Source organism: Rhagoletis zephyria, unplaced genomic scaffold (genome assembly GCF_001687245.7).
Source record: "Rhagoletis zephyria isolate East Lansing unplaced genomic scaffold, Rhagoletis_zephyria_1.1 Rzeph_scaffold_00544, whole genome shotgun sequence".
NCBI classification, from domain to species: domain Eukaryota; kingdom Metazoa; phylum Arthropoda; class Insecta; order Diptera; family Tephritidae; genus Rhagoletis; species Rhagoletis zephyria.
Genome location: NW_016157628.1, coordinates 36385 through 55226, shown reverse-complemented (window position 1 = coordinate 55226; position 18842 = coordinate 36385). Strand labels below are relative to the sequence as shown.

The 18842-nt window shown below is 32.6% G+C and overlaps 1 protein-coding gene and 1 long non-coding RNA gene across 3 annotated transcripts in view; both read left to right on the top strand.

Moving 5' to 3' along the window:
* Klp54D (Kinesin-like protein at 54D) overlaps positions 1–18842 on the top strand; it is a 113218-nt gene that overhangs the window by 57998 nt on the left and 36378 nt on the right. The window lies entirely within an intron of this gene.
* On the top strand, positions 11330–16369 carry LOC108360240 (uncharacterized). The gene is made up of 3 exons (XR_001847075.1): positions 11330–11340; positions 13645–13651; positions 16284–16369. It is a non-coding gene; the product is annotated as an uncharacterized LOC108360240 (long non-coding RNA).

Sequence of the window (18842 nt, the reverse complement as noted above, 5' to 3'; positions counted from 1 at the left end):
CCACATCCCCAAACGAAAAAATCTATCCCCAAATGGTTTCAGAAATCCCCAAAATGGGGCGAAATCCGTACATATGGCAACTCTGGATACAAAACCATTTGATTTTAATGAAATTGGGACATTTCATTAAATTCATGCTACTTGATCACGAGCAGTAATATTTTTTTAAGCAGAAGATTTCATTAGTCCACTCAGAGATGTCGAATATTATGAACCTGTATATTAATGCATAATTTCAAAAATGAGCTTGGCGAAGTTTGGTTTCAGAACGGATGAAGAAAGTGATTAAAATTATACTTATGCTAATTGCTTATCGGAGAGCGGTCTGCACAAGCCGAATTCAAGTTTTTGCATACATTGAAAATTTTAAATTCGAAATTTCGAATACGCTAAGCACAAAGCTTAATTTTTTGCAAAATCTGACGAGAAATTTAAAAGTAAATTTTGACAAAATTACTGAACCCTATTAGTATTCTTAAAAATTTTTAGCAAAACAAAAATAATTTTTCCCAATTTGTTTTTGTTTTGCATGTTAAGTTATAAGAACAATTTATTCACATGGAATTGACGATTAAAAAGGATTTTATTTGTAAAGAACATTCTTTAGAATTAGATTTTCAAATCGCAAGATTGCATTCAAAATAAGAAAATTAAAAAATAACAACATAATGCTCTCGTGTTTTTTATTATAAAATAAAAAGAACGATTCCAATGAAGTCTCCTTTAACATTATACATTTTATATATTTTTAATGAAAAAAGGTGCGAACCACGTAAGTAAAAAAATTACCAAGCACTGATAACGATTTTTGTGTTGAAATATTATTAAATTGGTATAAATGTCCGATTTATTGCTTTAATATTATCAAGGTGGCAAGGCCGTTGAGAATACTCACAATTTATGAAACTTTTAAAAATTGTATTATCCGTCAAAAGTTGTTTATTGAAACTACCTTCTTCTTTGTATTATGAGCTAATGTACTTACCTATGAAATTTTATACTGTTTTGTTGTTCTATGAAAATTTTTATGTATCTATGAAATTGTATATTGTTTTGTTGTTCTCAATAAAAAATTTCAAAACAAAGCATTGAAATTTATGTCGTTCAATCTGCTATGTTACCTATAAATTTTTCTAATAAATACTACGTTCAAATTGACCCCATTTAACTTGTTTAATGAAAAAGAGCTTTTTGTAAAACACAATCGTCCACATTAAACATTTGGAGTCAACGATGACGGTTGTTTAATTACAAATAAAAATTCATAAAAAATATTCTAAATATATACACTGCCGGAACAAAGTATTGGCACAGCAAATTTTTCATAATATATGCAACAATTTTCATTCTAATATTTTTCCGCTAATTTCGTATAAAAATATGGTTCATTCTATAACAAAAAACATAAAAATATAATTCCTAAACTTTCTGCAAAACTCGCGAAAATTCAACAAATTTACATGAAAATTTTCAACTTTTTAATCAGATTTTTTTTGAGTATGCAGATCTGCCCAATTAGATCTATTATAATAAGGTGCAAGTTTTAAGTAGCTAGGAATTACCGTTTTTGGCAATTTTTTCCCGCATTCTCTTCCATACAAAAAATTTTTTCGAAAATATGTACTTTAAATGGGAAAAATGCAAAACACCTCCAACAAAAAAAAATCTCAGAAATCAACGCGATTTTTGACTAACTGCGAACTTGCATTTTTTCTAAAATTTATTGGGCTACAAAACTGCATACTCGAAAAATTTTCGCGAGTTTTGCACAAAGTTTAGGAATTATATTTTTATGTTTTTGTTGTTGAATGAGCCATATTTTTGTACAAAATTGGCGGAAAAATATTAGAATAAAAATTGTTGCTTATATTGTGAAAAATTTGCTGTGCCAATACTTTGTTCTGGCAGTGTAATTAATTAAAAAAAAATCCTGACGTTAAAGAGGAAAACTAAAAACGCAGTTCTACCATGGTGGAATAATACCAGGTGAAGTAATTAGAGTGAGAAGAAAGAGTTTACACTACCTTATTTTAAGTGTTCGCTCCTTAGATTTTTTTAAAGGCTTAAGGCCAGAAATATTAAAAAGAATTACCCTTTTTGACTACAAAGGGGGTAATAATTTGAGGTATTTTATTTAATACATATACATACATAATATTAAAAACTACTTTTGAAATATCCCTATTTGAAAAATAAAAGAGCCATTTAAATTAACTAAGCATCATATATTATTTTTTATTCAAATTAGATATGTAGAAGCTAAACAATTTTGTGGATTACGCTTGTATTTAATATTGAAAGACAAACACTAACAATAAGCAAGAGCTTTAAGGATTTACAGCCAATGTAATAAATAATAATTCTTCTTCTTCTTATTTGGCGCTGTAACCGCCTAATCTATTTTGGCCGAGTTCAACAAAGCACGCCAGTCGTAGGGATAAATCGATACCAGCAAGGTATTACTCAAATCAGTACTTATACTTGTATCAAACAAGGTATCGGTACCTACTCAGTATGGGAAAGGTATCGAGTACTTGTACATAGATCTACGATTTGCAGATTTTTCAAAGTTATTGAATTTTTTTCACAAAACATATGCATTTTTACAAGATTATTTATCTTCTAAAATTTTTTCACACAAAAACAATAGCATACATTTTACAAGATTAATAGATAAAGTTTTTTCATATAAAATAAGTTTAAGAAAATAACCCCTTTTTTGTTATATTTCACCAAAAAAATCAACTTTTCCAAGTGTTTTCCTGAAATGCATGTTTTGAAATTCGAAACTTTGAACTCGACTCGATTTGCCAAATATTTTTTAATTATATCTGATGAAAAGAGTGAATATTCTAATTGAAAACCGTAAAAGAAGCAACAGCGATATGATTGAAAATTTTTGGGTTAAAAACCATCGAGAAAATTATCGAAATCAACACAACAAATTTGACGGTCTCATGTTTTCTTCACGCTGAAATAAATATCGAGCCCTAGCCGTATCGTTATTTGGAAATCTGAAAAATTGGAATATAGAAGATATTTTCCTAACAAAGACAAAACTTATTTACACATAAGGTGGTGTGGTATTTTATATGTTGGCCGAATCCAATAAAGCACGTTAATCGATTTCCTTCTATGCTGATTGACGCCAACTGATGCCAAGTCCTTCTCTAACTGGTATTTTTATCCTCTGCCACCACCAACGGCCGCAGCGCTTCTCATAGATTTACAAACATTTTTTTTTTTTTAATTTTTCATAAGTTGTTTTTAAATCAAAATTTGAGAAACCGCTCCTGAATTTTGAAAAGTAAAATTGTCATTCTGAGTACATTCTCTTATCGGATCTCTCTTTTTTTCAATATTTCGGCACTCTGATGTTGGGGAATGTACTCTGAATGTACTAGCAATATAGAAGTATTACATATATGCTTATAAAGGACCAAATCAAAATTGCTCAACCGGTTACAGCGCCAGTGAAGAAGATGAATAAAATAAAAAAATTACAAAATGTGCAAAATTGAGCAACGGTGTCTTAAAGCACATTTAATGCAGAATAGATTTCATGTTTTGTTTTTGTGATGTGAGATGGCACACAGGAGTACTGCAAACCAACAGCGAGCACAATTCATAAATATTAACGCCTGATTCAATAAAAGATGTCGAAACATTTAAAGCAAAGGCTATTTTGAATTATGCTTTTCTATTTTTTTTTTATTTTACTGCATCTTATTAATAAGAAACAAAAGCCATAAGCAAAATATTTGTTATTTTCTGGAAAAAAATATTGAATTTTACTATACACCAGACTTGTAAATTTCAAATGCAACTATTTGAATCAAAATGAAATTGTGACCACAATATTGCGGCAATTGCTATAATATTTTACAAACAGTTACCTTAAATACTTTATATTTTGGCTATTAGCATCAAAAATTAAAAATCCAAAGTTGACTTTTGGCCGTTTTTGAACGCCTTTTGACCCTCTGTGCGTCGTATAAGTGTAGTATCTATATTATGCGAATAATAACTCATAATTCCGCATGCAAGTACATAATAATATTAAATTGGCCATTACACAATGGTCGCGTTCATAAGACGTAGCTGTTTAGCTCATTTGCTACGAAACTGCTGGCAACTGTTGAACCCAACAATTACGTCTTAGAAACGGCTTGATGAATATGCTGCCAAATGAACAGCTGATAAATGTAAACAAATGAAATTGCAACAAATAGAGATAGTTGCGCCGATACTATTTAGAATTCAATGCTGAGCGGACGCCGTGTTGAAAAAATCGTTCAATGTTACAATGAATTAAACAGTGTAAAATTATATAGAAAACATCTTAAAAACATATATTTAGAAACGTTGTATTATTATAAAATATTTTAGTTACTTTATCACGTCAGTAATATGAAGTATAACAAATTTGTTTGCAACTGCCACCTAACAAAGCGGCGTTAAATTTAATATAAGCGGCGTAAGTCTTTTCGATCAGCTGTTTAGACTAAGCCCAACACGTTGTGTTCAGGTAGCGTAAAAATTTTCCGCTGGAAAAAGTGGCGGAAAGTTGCCAACTGTTGGGCTGAGCGTAACTACTCAACTGTGCGTTTCTAAGATAAACAGCCAACGGTTACCCAACAGCTACGACTTATGAACGCGCCCAATATGTTAGTGTTTGGCCGAGCTTCTCCTTTGTGGCATGCGCGGGGCACCTACTGTTTTATGCGGACTCGGAACGGCGATTGTATTTTTATGAGAAGCTGTTTTTCGTGGCAGAATACACTCGGAGGTTTGCCATTGCCTGCCGAGGGCTGGCCGCTATTGGAAAAAACATTTGCCTTTCCTTTTATACCCGAGCGCACTTGTGCACAAGGGTATTATAACTTTGTTCACATAACGGTTGTTTGTAACAGGCAAAACGAATCGAGATAGATATAGACAAATGTATACATAAATGATCAGAATGAAAAGAGAAATCGATTAAGCGGTGACTGTCTGTCCGTCCGTCCGTCCGTCCGTCCGTCTGTGCACACGATAACTCGAGTAAAAATTGAGATATCTTAACGAAACTTGGCACATGCACTTCTTTTGGGCGTAGGACGGATGGTATTGAAAATGGGCGAAATCGGACAATAACCACGCCTACCTCCCATATAACGGTAATTTTCAGAAATACGAAAACTGCGATATTTTAGTAACTACAGAAGATAATTGACTCAAAATTGACATTTAGAATAACTTTTAGACGAAAAATAAGAAAATTAAAAATTTTTGAAAAATGGGCGTAGCCACGCCCACTTATAGTTAACTTTGCACAGTTGTTGGCCTTGACATCACCTACGAAATGACTGAAAATTTTTAAAATCGGACAATAACCACGCTCACATCCCATATAACGGTAATTTAGAGAAATACGAAATCTTCGATAAATCGGTAAATATTGAAGCTAGTGTATTCAAAATTGATGCTTGCAACAATTATTTAACAAGAAGTACGTTTATGATAAAATTTCGGAAAATGGGCGTGACACCGCCCACTTATGATCACATATATGTATCTCGCTAACCGTTCTAGCAATTTGTACCAAACTCGGTATGGGTATTGTGCTTGCCACACAAAGGCAAACTCTTGAAAATTGTTGAAATCGGACTAAAATTACGGCCGCTTTTCATATAACGGTAAATTTCAGAAATGCTTGAAATTTCAATATTTCGAAATTTAAGGACGCTAATTTACTTAAAGTTTATACACCCCGGCTTAGCATGTAGCGGTAGATTTCGAAAAGGTGGAAAACATATATTTAATACTTGCGCCGGGTATTTAATGTTCGGCTCCGCCCGAACTTAGACTTTCTTACTTGTTTTATGTTAGTCGGAACCTGGGTCTTGCAGTAGTGCGCTCTCCTAACCACTACCTACCATTAAAAACAAACTTTTCACCGAAGAAATTATCTATGTGCTGAGGAGTATATTACTATGCCGAAAATATGTGTTAAATGATATTCCACAACGATCGGAAAGTTACAGAATCCTTTAGGCTGTTACAAAAAACCATTATGTGAACAAAGTTATAATACCCTTGTGCGCAAGTGCGTTCGGGTATAATAACTTCAGCCTAATTCCTACGACAACGGATGGAGGCTGATCGACTTCGCCGCGGCACGAAACATGGTGGTTAGTAGTACCAGCCGCCATCATCGAAACATCCACAAAGCCAGTTGGGTTTCCCCTGATAAAAGAAGGAAGAACCAAATTGAGCATGTTCTAATAGACGGAAGATACGGTTTGAGTGTTCTTGACGTGTGCTACATCCCAGAGGGCAGAATCGACTGGGATCACTATATTGTTGCAGTTAAGGTCCGCATGCACCTCTGTGCAATGGAGAACATGCGTCAGACAACGTGTCAAACGTTCGACCTCGCAAAGCTGCAGGCACAACGGGCAGCCAAAAAATATATGTACATATGACAAAACCATATATCAAACTTCGTAAAAAAATAGAAAATTTTAAAAATTTCTCAGAAAATGCCAAACTCTTTAATTAGAGTTTCTAAAAATATTTTTTGTATACGCTTATATAGCCCCTTAAATTTTCATATAATAAAATTTCCTTCCATGCAAAGTATGCTCGAAATTTTTTTACATGGAAGAAAAAATAATTATTAAATGTCAACGCGAATTCTTAGCCACTTCAAACATACACTTTATAATAATTCTTGTATAATTCTGATTAAAAAATTTTATATTTTTGTGAAAATTTGTTGAATTTTTATAATTGTATAAAGTTTGAAATGTGGATTTATATGGTGTTATTTATATATTGCGCTAGACTTTTATAAAAATGTCCAAGAATTAAATAAACAAAATTAAAATAGCCAAAACTTGGCAAAATGGCACACACCAATTTTTTGTCTGAGTTTATGAACACTAGGGTGACCCAAAAATGCATGTGAAAAAATAAAGTCCAAATTTGAATGCTCTCATCCCCTAGGATTGTTTTATAACCCTATTATATTTATTTCGAGATCAAAAATATTTAGAGGTATGTAGGTCAAAGCGCTCCAAGGTTTCCATTTATTTTATATGGGGGGAAAACAACGATTCGTAGGAATGGCATAGAATTCTTGAAAATCAATGGTTTTATGTTTTTCGTTCGGAAAACTTTGCTTCTCTTCAGGAGACTTCCAATAATAGCCAATTGTTTATTTTACCATTTTCTAGTACTGGGTCCCCATTGTATATTTTTGGAGTTTTTGGAAGACCTATAAAAAATAGTTAATATCAAAAAGCTGTTAAATAAACAGTTGGGTATTATGTATAACTGAACGCCCTCTGAATAGAAACAGAGTTTTTCGATAGAAAAATATCGATTTTCAAGAATTCTTACCATTTCTACAAAAAAGTGCATATAAAGTACATGGAAAACTTTGAGCGCTTTGAGCGACCTCTAAATAGTTTTTGATTTCAGAATAAAAAGGGTTATACTTTTCTTTTATGTGGAACAATCATCCTGGGTGAGAGCATTAAAATTCCGTTATTTGGACCATCCTAATGAACATATTTGCCTTATTCGAAATTCCACCTTCTTGGATGGATGCACTAAACTAATTGATTCACTCCTTCATACATAACTCGAACATACATATGTACGTATGTATGCTCATGCATGCAGGCCAAAATGCATTCACAGCCATTAAATTGCGCAGTCAGTGACCAGAGGGTCATTCTGATATTTGCATTGCCAATTTGCGTGATGTACTAGTGATTCATATACGGTAGCAGAGTGTGCCGTAAAACCATTTTCCATTTGACCACTTTTCCATAACATTTAAAATTCAGTGTTTACATTGGCGGATACACGCCTTGTCACTTCGACATGCAATCAAATTGCAGAGGAGAAATGCAGCCTTGGTATGTGCATGCATATTATGTACATACACATGTTCTTTGACTACGGTAAATTAATGTAGTAAAATTAGAAAAGCGAAAGCCGCACATGTGACAAAGCCGCTACTGTTGCAAGTGTAAAAGCTCAGTTACGCAGGACTTAGACTTGACTTGACTTGGAAATTGGATATCTGGCAAATAAGCAACGCGTGTATGTAGATACCCAAAAAACAACTTCACTTAGAAACTTGGAGAATTATAGATTTTTGATGTTTAAGTTAAATTTCTAAGTTCAAAGAGAGCTGTGAGAGTTATGCTGCCATATCACATTTTTACTTATTTTTAATAAAATTCCTCCAAATATTCAATAAAAAATTTTTTTTTGTATAAATGCAATTTATATGGCAATCAAAAAACAAACCTACATTTATTTAATGGTACTTTTGTATCAATTTTGGGGTAAAAACAAATTAAACTTTTACAAAATGAGAGAATCAAAATAAACAGAAAAGGTAATAGATGACACGCTGAGTAATCTCGTCTAAGTCAAGTCTAAGTCTTACATAACCCAGCTTTAAGTAAATATTACGAGTGCATGATTTCTACATTCTTAAAATCCAATTACTTTTGCGCTTACCACTTTGCAAAGTTAAAACTTCTTAAAAAAATATTAAGGAAAAGTACTAAGCAAAAAATAATAGAATATTCAAATATTTAACTACAGACATTGTTGTTATAACCCTAAAAACTGCTATTTTTGATAGAAGTTAGTACTTCCCTATAAACAAAAAAAATATTTGTGAAATCATTTATAACACCGTGTGACAGTAAATTTTACACAGAAAAAAATCAATATATTCGCGAAACTATGGGCAAAATATAGTAAAACTGTATCAGGAGTTTTTTTAAATGGCTTTTGAAATTTCAAAAATATGGTGATTCAAACAAATTTTACAAAATTTAGTGCAGTGTTGAATAACAATGTGGGTAAATATCAACTAAAAGAGAAAATACTGCAGAATTAAAAACTATTAAATTTTTGGGGCGGAAGAACAAATGGGTACTGAAAATGTTCTTTTAAAATTTTTCGTCGAAAAGACCGGCGGCCGCTGTGTTAGCATTTCGCGCTACCATTCTGCAGGCCTAGGTTCGAGCCCAGTTTCCGACTAACATCAAAAAATAAAATATAAACACGTTCTTTTTCTAATAGCGGACGCCCCACGGTACATAATGGTAAACCTCCGAGTGTATTCTGCCATGAAAACAGCTTCTCATAAAAATACAATCGCCTTCGGAGACGGTGTAAAACTGTAGATCCTTCCCATTTGTGTGAAAATATCAAGGCGCACGGTACAAATCGGATGAGAAGCTCGACCAAACACTCACATATTGTGTAAGCACCAATGTATTATTATAACTATTATATCTCAAGGACTAATGTACACACGACCACATCCTCAAATTTCGTCGTCCTAACTTTATTAGCGTAAAAAAATAAAATTAATTAAAAGCGCACTTTCAATACCTATTAAACTAAAAACGCAGTTTTAGTATATTTGGCCCGTAGTTTAGTGTGTATATAGACTGTTTCTTCTGTACTCTTTTGTTTTTATTTTGCCGCACGGCGTGATAAGAAACCAATGTTTTACTGCAATGTTGGCAAAATCTGCCACTTTTTCTCATAGATCGTTAAAGAATACATAAACTCAAATTCAAGTTATAAAAAACACACAGTATACAGTAATCCAGATAGACAAAACAAAAAATGTAAATATGCTTATTTGACAATTTGTTTGAATGTATTGGTTGATATTTTTTTCACAGTTGTCGTTTTCGTTAACCCAAATTTAAATATTTTCTTATGGCGAAAAATATTTTCAAGTCACATAAAATAAAATAACGGGAAAACAAAATTCCAAGCAAATCGGCGTGAAGCTTAAGCGATTCTGACCTACATAAGGCATACCGTGTTCCGAACACAACTTTGAGAGAATAATAGAGGGCTGACTTTGGAAAATGGTTCGGGCTGGCTTTCCATTACATCGGTTTTTGGGTGTTTTCGCAAAACTATCACTCTTTCACTTTATTAGTAATAGTATTTAACTAATTTGTTGTTAAATTCTTCGCAGTTTCACTAGCAAAGTTTCATATAAAAAAATCACCCATATAGAAATTCTCAGGCCTAAAGATAATATCTCTATTAAAAAAAATGTTGACAAATCAGTAGTTTTCGAGAATAAGGGGTAAAAAATCCCGAGTTTGCTGTATTCTATGTAAGGAGGATACATGTATTTCGTTTAAAACGTTAAATTTTGGAACACAAAAATCGATACTTCGATACATACTTGAATTTTTTGATAGAAAATCGCGCGATTTTTTATTACAAATTTTCGCCTGTGGCGCCTTTTTATAAATATCGATGATACATAATTCCAATTTTTATTAAAATCAATAATTCGCCTGCAGCGCTTTTTTACGTAAAACCGTATCCCAATATAAAATGAAAATTTTCAATAAAAAAACCAACGACTTTTACTACTATTATTTTTACTATTTTCATCATCTGACAGCACCAACATCTGTGTTCATTTCCAGCACTTGCATGTAATCAATGAAATTTGTATGGTGAATTGTGCAACTTTAAGAGTTAATAACTTCTTAATTAGAAGCCTCCGAGGTCCTAAAAAATGTCCTCTATCCTCATTTCTTTCAAATTTGGATCGAATTGAAGAAAATTTTTCCAAATTTAGGTATTTGAACGAAAGTCGGTGCCTTTGGTATAATTTAGGTTAGCATCAAATTTTGGCGAAATCTCCCATGTAGTAATTAACAATATTTTTGTGTTATTATTTTTTTTTACGAATTTCGCTGTTCAAATTTACATTACAAATATATCAACAAACATTTGTGGGTACTTTTGCACCAGTCGTTGCCTATGGGTTAATGACAAAAAAATCCTATACATGCACAATATTTCATGTATTAATTTTCAAATAAGCAAATTATCAATGGCTGGTTTACTGTATACTGTGAAAAAACACAAATATTTTGAATAAATTGTCATTACTAAAACAAATAGTTTCTGGCATGGCAAGACGAATTTATATAAGGTGGTGTTCAAGGCGAAATAATATAAGGTGATAGCAGGAGTACAAAAACAAAAATATACATGTATTTTGTTTTTGCTTTGGCGGCATAAACTGTCAAAATCTGTAAGTGTGTGTAGAAATTCAAACAAAATTTTTCAATTTGATATCAGAAGCCGTGCGGCGAAACACATACACAAAATCAGCTGAGCTAGTAACACCACCTTATATTACGTTCTCATTGAGCCATTAACTCGAGTTTAACGTTTTGAGTTTATGAACAACTGTCAAGCGTTCACATTGGGGTGTTTAAGAAACTCAGAGTTTAATTTGACATTTTTTTGTTTACTTTTTCTTATTCTCATTTAGTCTGTTCCCGTACTACAGGAGTTAACACACACACACATAAGTCTAGAATACCAACCGTTTAGCTATAGAAAAACAAGAAATAAGGATCGATAGAACTTTTTACGCTAATTTCAACCATACCAAATTATTTGGTGCAAATAAAAACCAAAGCCAATAAAAGAGGTTAAAGTTCAACTTAACTATTTCTTATGTGTTTAATATCTCGGAAACTAGTTAACCGCTTAAAAAATTATTGGTGCTAGTTTCAATATAATTTAAAGGCCTTTTATGCAAGGTATATACTATAACCAGTTTTAGAACTAATTTTATATAAACTACATTTGAAAATATATGATTTTATTTTATTTTGTTTTTTAGTATTTCTGGACTAAAAATATAAAAAGGCATATAAATTATATACATACATGAAAGAAAAATTAATTATCTTTATTTTGACGTCATTAGTTTTTTAATAGGTTATGTTGTTCAGAAGATATTAATATTAAAAAAAATCAGAAAATTTAACTTTTACCATTGATATCTTTTTTATGTTTTATTTCGCCGGTAATTTTGGTAGGGTTGAAATCAGCACAAACAGTTCTGTCGAGCCACATTTTTAGTTTTTGCATCGCTAGATTGTTGATATTCTAGACTTAATTGAAAAACAATGGAGCGCGCTAAAACGTTACCTATTCTCTGATAGATTAGGTGAAAAATGCAATATTTTCGCATTTAGCCAAATTAAAACACGCTTTTCGCTGTAAAGTGAACTGTGTTGGCAGTTTCAACTCGTTCTTCTTTTCGCTCTATTCTTTGTTTACTTGTGGTACACAAATGTGAACGCCCAGGACGGCGCAATCTTGTATTCTATCATTCTTGCTAACAAATTATACATAGATCCATACTGTCATTGACATGAGTTACAACAAACACATCATTTTGACGTAATGTCCTCCACGCCAAAAAGCTCAGCTGTCGCCCCAAGACCACCTTGCTGTTGCTTTTGATTGTTAGTAAAAGCAAAAAAAATATACATGTAAAGCGAAGAAATCAGCTGATCTAACAACAACACCTTGTATAAATTCTCCTTGGCGAACACTCTTCAGCTGACGACAGATAAAACGCTTGCTTCGCTTTGGGTGACAGATTCGCTTTGACACATAAGATGAATTGTATGAAAATACACAAAGCATGACCAACTCCCATCTCTTTGCGGCAAAAAACATCGGCTTTATGCTTTTCCCAAAGGATTTATAGCGAGATGGGCGCAGTTTTCAGGTACTCACTAACAGGCTAACCTAATATTCCCGCTTGCGTTTTGGTACGCACGCCGTCGAATTTGTTTTTTTGCGTCACCCGAAATTGGCTTGCGTGCGTTTGCATTTGATTTCATTGAGCGAAACGTCAAATCAAAATGTCACGCAGAAAAAAAAAATTGGAAATTGAGTTAGCTTCATACGCACGCCGTTCAATTTCGGTTGGTCCCATACAAGTTGTATGTGCATGAGAAATTTTTGACAGTAAATTGGCGGCGTGCGTGAATATTAGGTTAGCCTGTAAGGAGTGTTTGAGATTCTGCTGCGCGAGGCGACCTACGCCTATAATAAATAATTCGCAATATAATAATATAGCGTTCCGAAAACCAGGCGGCATTCCCAAAAATTCGAGCAACCCAAAAGGAGTCGTGACTGCTGTCTTAATAATGTCGTATTTCGCTACAGGGATTTGGTGGTATGCACGCACCAAATCAATTGTTGAGAACAATGTTTTGCCGTGAAACCGTTGGAGGATATCTTTCTGATCGGGATAGCCATCTCGTATCGTTTGCGAGTTCAGCTTCCGAAAGTCTCCTGTAGTGTGTCAACCACCGGGATCTTTGGGCACCGTGTGGATGGGACTTGCCCATTGACTGCTCGAAGGTCTTATGACAACATGATGCAGCAACAGATTAAAATCTTCTTTTGCGGCGTTTAGCTTCTCACCTGTGAGTCTGCGTGGGCGCTCGTGGTCTGGGGGACCACCACTGGTGACAACGTGGTGCTCTGTGGTTGTTTCACTATCGACATTTGGTGCAGCATCAGGTAGTGTGATCTCTATGTAATCCTTCAGCTGGTTAGCGTAGAATGGGTCTGAGTTGCCTTTGGACAAATTTCGACGTAGGGTGCACGATTGTCGAGATGCTGTGCATTCGTATCAATATATACCAAACTCTGTGCACTTAATGGAAAAGCAATACGTTGAAAATACGAAAACTCCGACGTTTCAGTAATTGAGGACGGTAATTTACTCCAAGTTAATACTTACAAAATTCTTTTAACAATAAGTAAAACTGTTATATTACTGGAATTATAGCAAAGATGTAGTTTTATTACATTTTCTTACCTATATTTGAATTATCAAAATCCCTACCATTTACATTAATACCCATATTGCTGAAATATTCATAAAAATAGTTTTGGCCGGCTAAATACCCCTCTTTGGGTCACCTTAATCAGTAAAACGTGGCAGTAGTTGATTTGTGAAGGTACGGCTCTTGAAACATCCGCAACTTCCTTTAAAGCAGAGACCAGATTATATTTCCCGACGTACAAGCTCCACATCTTTAGTTGGCATTTTGTTCGATGAAATATTCTCTTCATACGTCGATGCGCCCTTTTGTCCGTTATGTTGTAACGATTCGGGGTCACCACTAATGTTTTTATGGCGAAACTTTTGTAAGTTATATCAATAATCTTATAGTATTTTCGGTTAAAAATTATACCCTAAAGCAGTTTTGAAAATTATGTCAAAAAACTGCAATTTATTTTAGAGTCGCTTAGCTTATCATAATATACCATGTAACTATTTGTTACTACGTTTATACGTAAGCTATTTGCAAATACCTAACTAACTGTTTATTCGATGGTGAAAAATTATTTTTTAATATTGCCTGATTATAAAAAGGCAATAATATTATCATCGAAAAAGAAAATAAAGTTAGAAATGGCAACGTCTTGATTATAAAAAGGCAATAAGATGACCATCGAAAAAGAAAATAAACCTAAGAATGCGGCGTCTTGCGCTTATTTGCAAATAGTACCACTAACCAATACTTATTTGCGTGATCTAGTTATTTGCAAATAAAAAATTAACTCAGCGTGTATACGGAAAATTTTACCATTTTGCAAATTGTTATTTGCAGATAATCCGTGCGTATAAACTAAATTTACTAAATTTAGTACTATTTCGCAAAGCGGGCTTCTTTTCTTCCCGTTTTCTGGTGCTTCCATATAACAACCTTTTGTAAGGAAACGAGCCGTACAACACTTTGTATAATTGCATCATGGTTTTCTTGGCATTAATTGCGACATACGTTTTGCGTCTGGCGCTTTTCTGGCAAAGTTATACATGTCACGCAAAACCACAAAGTTCTGTCTGGCCTTCTCTGCCTCTTAATTCCCTTCGCCAAACCGTTCGCTTCCCCAAATTCATTCGCTTCGCAAGTGATAAAACCACCCTTAAGCTTTAATTTGTTATTTTTTGGGTGATTTAAGATTTTTTCAAATGTCTTATCCACACGTTTGTTAGTTTTATAAAAAAAAATAATAATTTTTGCACTAAGGTTCAGTTTCTCATGGCAACTCCCAGCTGCACTTTTCGGAATCTGACAACGTTCAAAGAAAATGTAATAGTATTATTACAGTCATGCACATTTATAAATTCTATAAATTAAAATTTTTAGAGAAATTGCGCATTTACTTTTCGAAGTAGGGTTTATGTTCATAAAGATCATAAATGCTCTTCAGTCATAAAGCATTGTTCACTCAAAATCGGTACGCATAAAATAGGTTATATATATATATTGTTAGCAGGTTTTCAGAAAATAATATTAGGGAGATATATTGAAATAAAGGGAACTATTCTGCTATAGATAGATGTTAGCGAAAGTTTCATATTTTGCTTGGATAAATAAANATATATATTGTTAGCAGGTTTTCAGAAAATAATATTTAATAGATATATTGAAATAAAGGGAACTATTCTGCTATAGATAGATGTTAGCGAAAGTTTCATATTTTGCTTGGATAAATAAATAACAGACAATTTCTTTGATAATAATAAAATTTTTCTGAACACCCGTTCTAGAGACTTGAGTAGTCAACTTGTTCCACTAAACTATCTTCAGTTTATGTTTTTTCATAGTTCGCACATCTCTATTTATTTTGTTTTGAATAAATACCGTGTATTTTTCGATTTGACGTAAATAGGACATATTTTTAAATTGATTAGTTCCAGAACTTTATTCATATATTTGGCTTCAAACTGATTTAAAATTACCTGTGAATAATTAATTTTCTTTAAAACCAATCAAAACTTTACTGAAGGTCTAAAGTAAATGATACAATGGCTTAACACTTTATGCAAGCATATTTCTGGGGTTATATGGCCCATTGTGGAGTCTGATCGCGTTTTAATGAGACTGTTTCGATTCTTTCGTTATTTCATATCCCTTTGACAACAGTTGTCAACTTCTATAAATTTAGTTTTAAGAGGATATCACCCTGTTTCTTTTTAGGTTAAAACCATGATAAAAATATAGTAAGGTAGAACCGCTGAGAGTCACTTTTAAAATTCTTGACGTTTCCAAACAATTTAATTTTTAAATTTACTCACAAACTCACACACACATTTTCATTTTCAATCTCAAGCAACAACAATTTCGAACAATTTCAATTTTTTATTTTCACTTTCATATGATTTTAAAATGTTGGCAAACTTCAAAAAAAAATCATGGCCGACAAATTGAGAGAACGGTTATACCTTGCTATGTTTTTATCATGGTTAAAACTTTTAACGTGGGAGTGGACCGAAGTCAAGTTTTAAACATGTTTTTAGTCATTACTAAAAATACCACATTTGGTGTGAACATTGGGGTAAAGTAAATGGGTGCGGTTTTTGTTATCAAATTTATTTAATCTAACAGAATTATACTAGTGAACCCGGATGGCGCCAAAACGCCAACATTTAATTAAATTTTTTAAACAGGTGAAACCCTATTCATAAAGCTCTAAAAATATTCGTGATTTAAATCATTTCGGAGTGATGAATGGTCTCGCATGGTGTCGATTTTCATGTAACTTCAAAAAATAAAACCTGTGCACATCTATGTAGAATCCGAAATTCGAAATAACGTTGCAGATGTGATGACCTTCAAAAAAAAATAGATGGAGACCCTAATTAAAAGTATTATCAGCCTATAGTTTTCTTAAAACTTTTTCGTTTGACACTAATATTTCGATATTTCATATATGTATCTTTCGTATAAGTAACACAAATTCGACTTTTCAAACAAGTGGTAACCTCTTTAAAGGTATTTTCAAACTAAAATCTTTTGCCTGGCATTGTTATACACATTTCAATTAACTGATGAATTAAGTTGAATTCAGTTTTTTTAAGCACATGGCAACTCTCGTAAATACAGTTTGGAAATAAACTATTTTCAAACCCATTTCGATTGATACCCATCTCTTGACAATCCATATAACTTATTAAATAATTTGAGCTTAATTTTTTCAACAAAAAAAAAACAAAAACAAAGAGTTCAATTCAAAGATTTCTTAACACTCGTTCGTTTGATAACCATATTTTAAAATTTCGTGTAACTAATGTATAATTAAACGAAATACCACTTTCAAAACAGGCGGCAAAAAAAATTATTTTCGAACTAAAATTTCCTTAAATATTTTTCGCCTGACATTGTTATAAATATTTCAAGTAACTGATGAATTAAGTGGAAATTCTTTTTTTAAACACGTGGAAACCCTCCTAAATATAGTTCTTAAATAAAGGATTTTAAACCCATTTCCATTGATAACCATCGGTTAATAATTCATTTAACTTATTAAATATTTTAGTTTGCCCTTTAAACTGGGGCAACCCTCAAACACATTTCATTTGACATCCATGGTTAATATTTCTTATAAAAAATTTGTTCAATTAGGCAACCCTATTCAAAATATTTTCAAACTACTACCTTCTTAAATCTCTTTTGTATGATCCCCATATAGCGATACCTCATTCACTTACCAAGTTCCTTTAATTGAAATTGAATTACATTTTTTTAACATGTGGCAACCCCCTTATACTTAATTAAGTTATAAAGCCTTTTTAAAACCATTTCGATTGATAACCGTATTTAATAATTGATTTAACTTTTTAATTAATTTGAACTCAATTTCTTAACAGGTGCCAACTTTTTTCGAAAAAGTAAAACCTTCCTGAACATCCACACCCTAAGCCCTTTAATTTGGTTTCTCACTTCTGAAAATCGAACGGACGGTGCGGATCTGAGGGCATTGATTAGTAAATAAATTGAGTTTAATTATAAAACAGGTGGCAACTCCTTTCGAAAAAATACAACCAGTTTGCACATCTACAGGACAACCGCTTTAATTTGACACCCCAATTTTGATAATCGAGCGAACGGTGCAGATGTTTTATGCTGCACAAAAAATGCCTTCGCGTATTATATATAAATAGATAGATAGATAACTCTATAAGGTTTAAGTCTTGCCATAGCTTCCATTCGCTGAACTGTGGATAATCGTTTTCCAATTCTTTCGCGCGATCTTCTTCTGATAAGCCGATTTTTTTTATAATTGAGGTAAAGAGCCTTATCCATAAGCTGGTGCGAAATGATTTTTTTTTTATGATTAGCTTACTCTGTTAGTTTAAGCAGAAGGAATCCATTCATTGATTTTTGGAGGAAAATTAGGAGTTTTTGGTATATTTAATTTTAATTTGATTTTTGATCTCGAGAATATCGGATTTTTAACGAATATGTTCAACATTATTTTTTGAGCAACCACTTCCAACGCGAATAAAACTGTCAAATTAAAAGCCAGTACTATGAAATTTAAACCTCATAATGGTAGATCTATTGTCTAACGATCTGCGTTGCAACTTTTTAATACATTCAAACAATTGCGTACCGATTTTAAGTGAACGATGCTTTGCCATTTCTTATTTCAGTACATAAGAAAAATGGTTTGTTTTTTGAAGTTACATATGTATATATGTACATACCTCCATACATTTTACAACGCTTTTATCAACTTGCAATGTTGTGGATCCAGAAACTTTCAATGTTGTGGATCCAGAAACTTTCAATTACTACGTTTATACGCACAGATTAATAGACTTAATTGAAAGCGCATTAACACCGTACACATTTCGCTCTAGTGTTTATACTTACGGCTTTATATCGGCATCAAAGTAACCGTCTTCAAAAGCAAACAAAATAAGCTGTTTTCATTTGACATTTTATAAGTTAACATAATGGAAAGTGATAAAAATCTAGTTTTATTCGGCATTATAAAATCGTGGCAAAGAAAAAGAACGATTATTATTAATATGTAGTTTGACTATTGTCAATTAAATCGAATGCTTTGTATTGCATGCGCTCCACGTTTTTCATTTTCAATTTCATAGATTGTTTATAATGACTTTTGCTAAAATTTCAAAATGAGACGTATTATTTTCT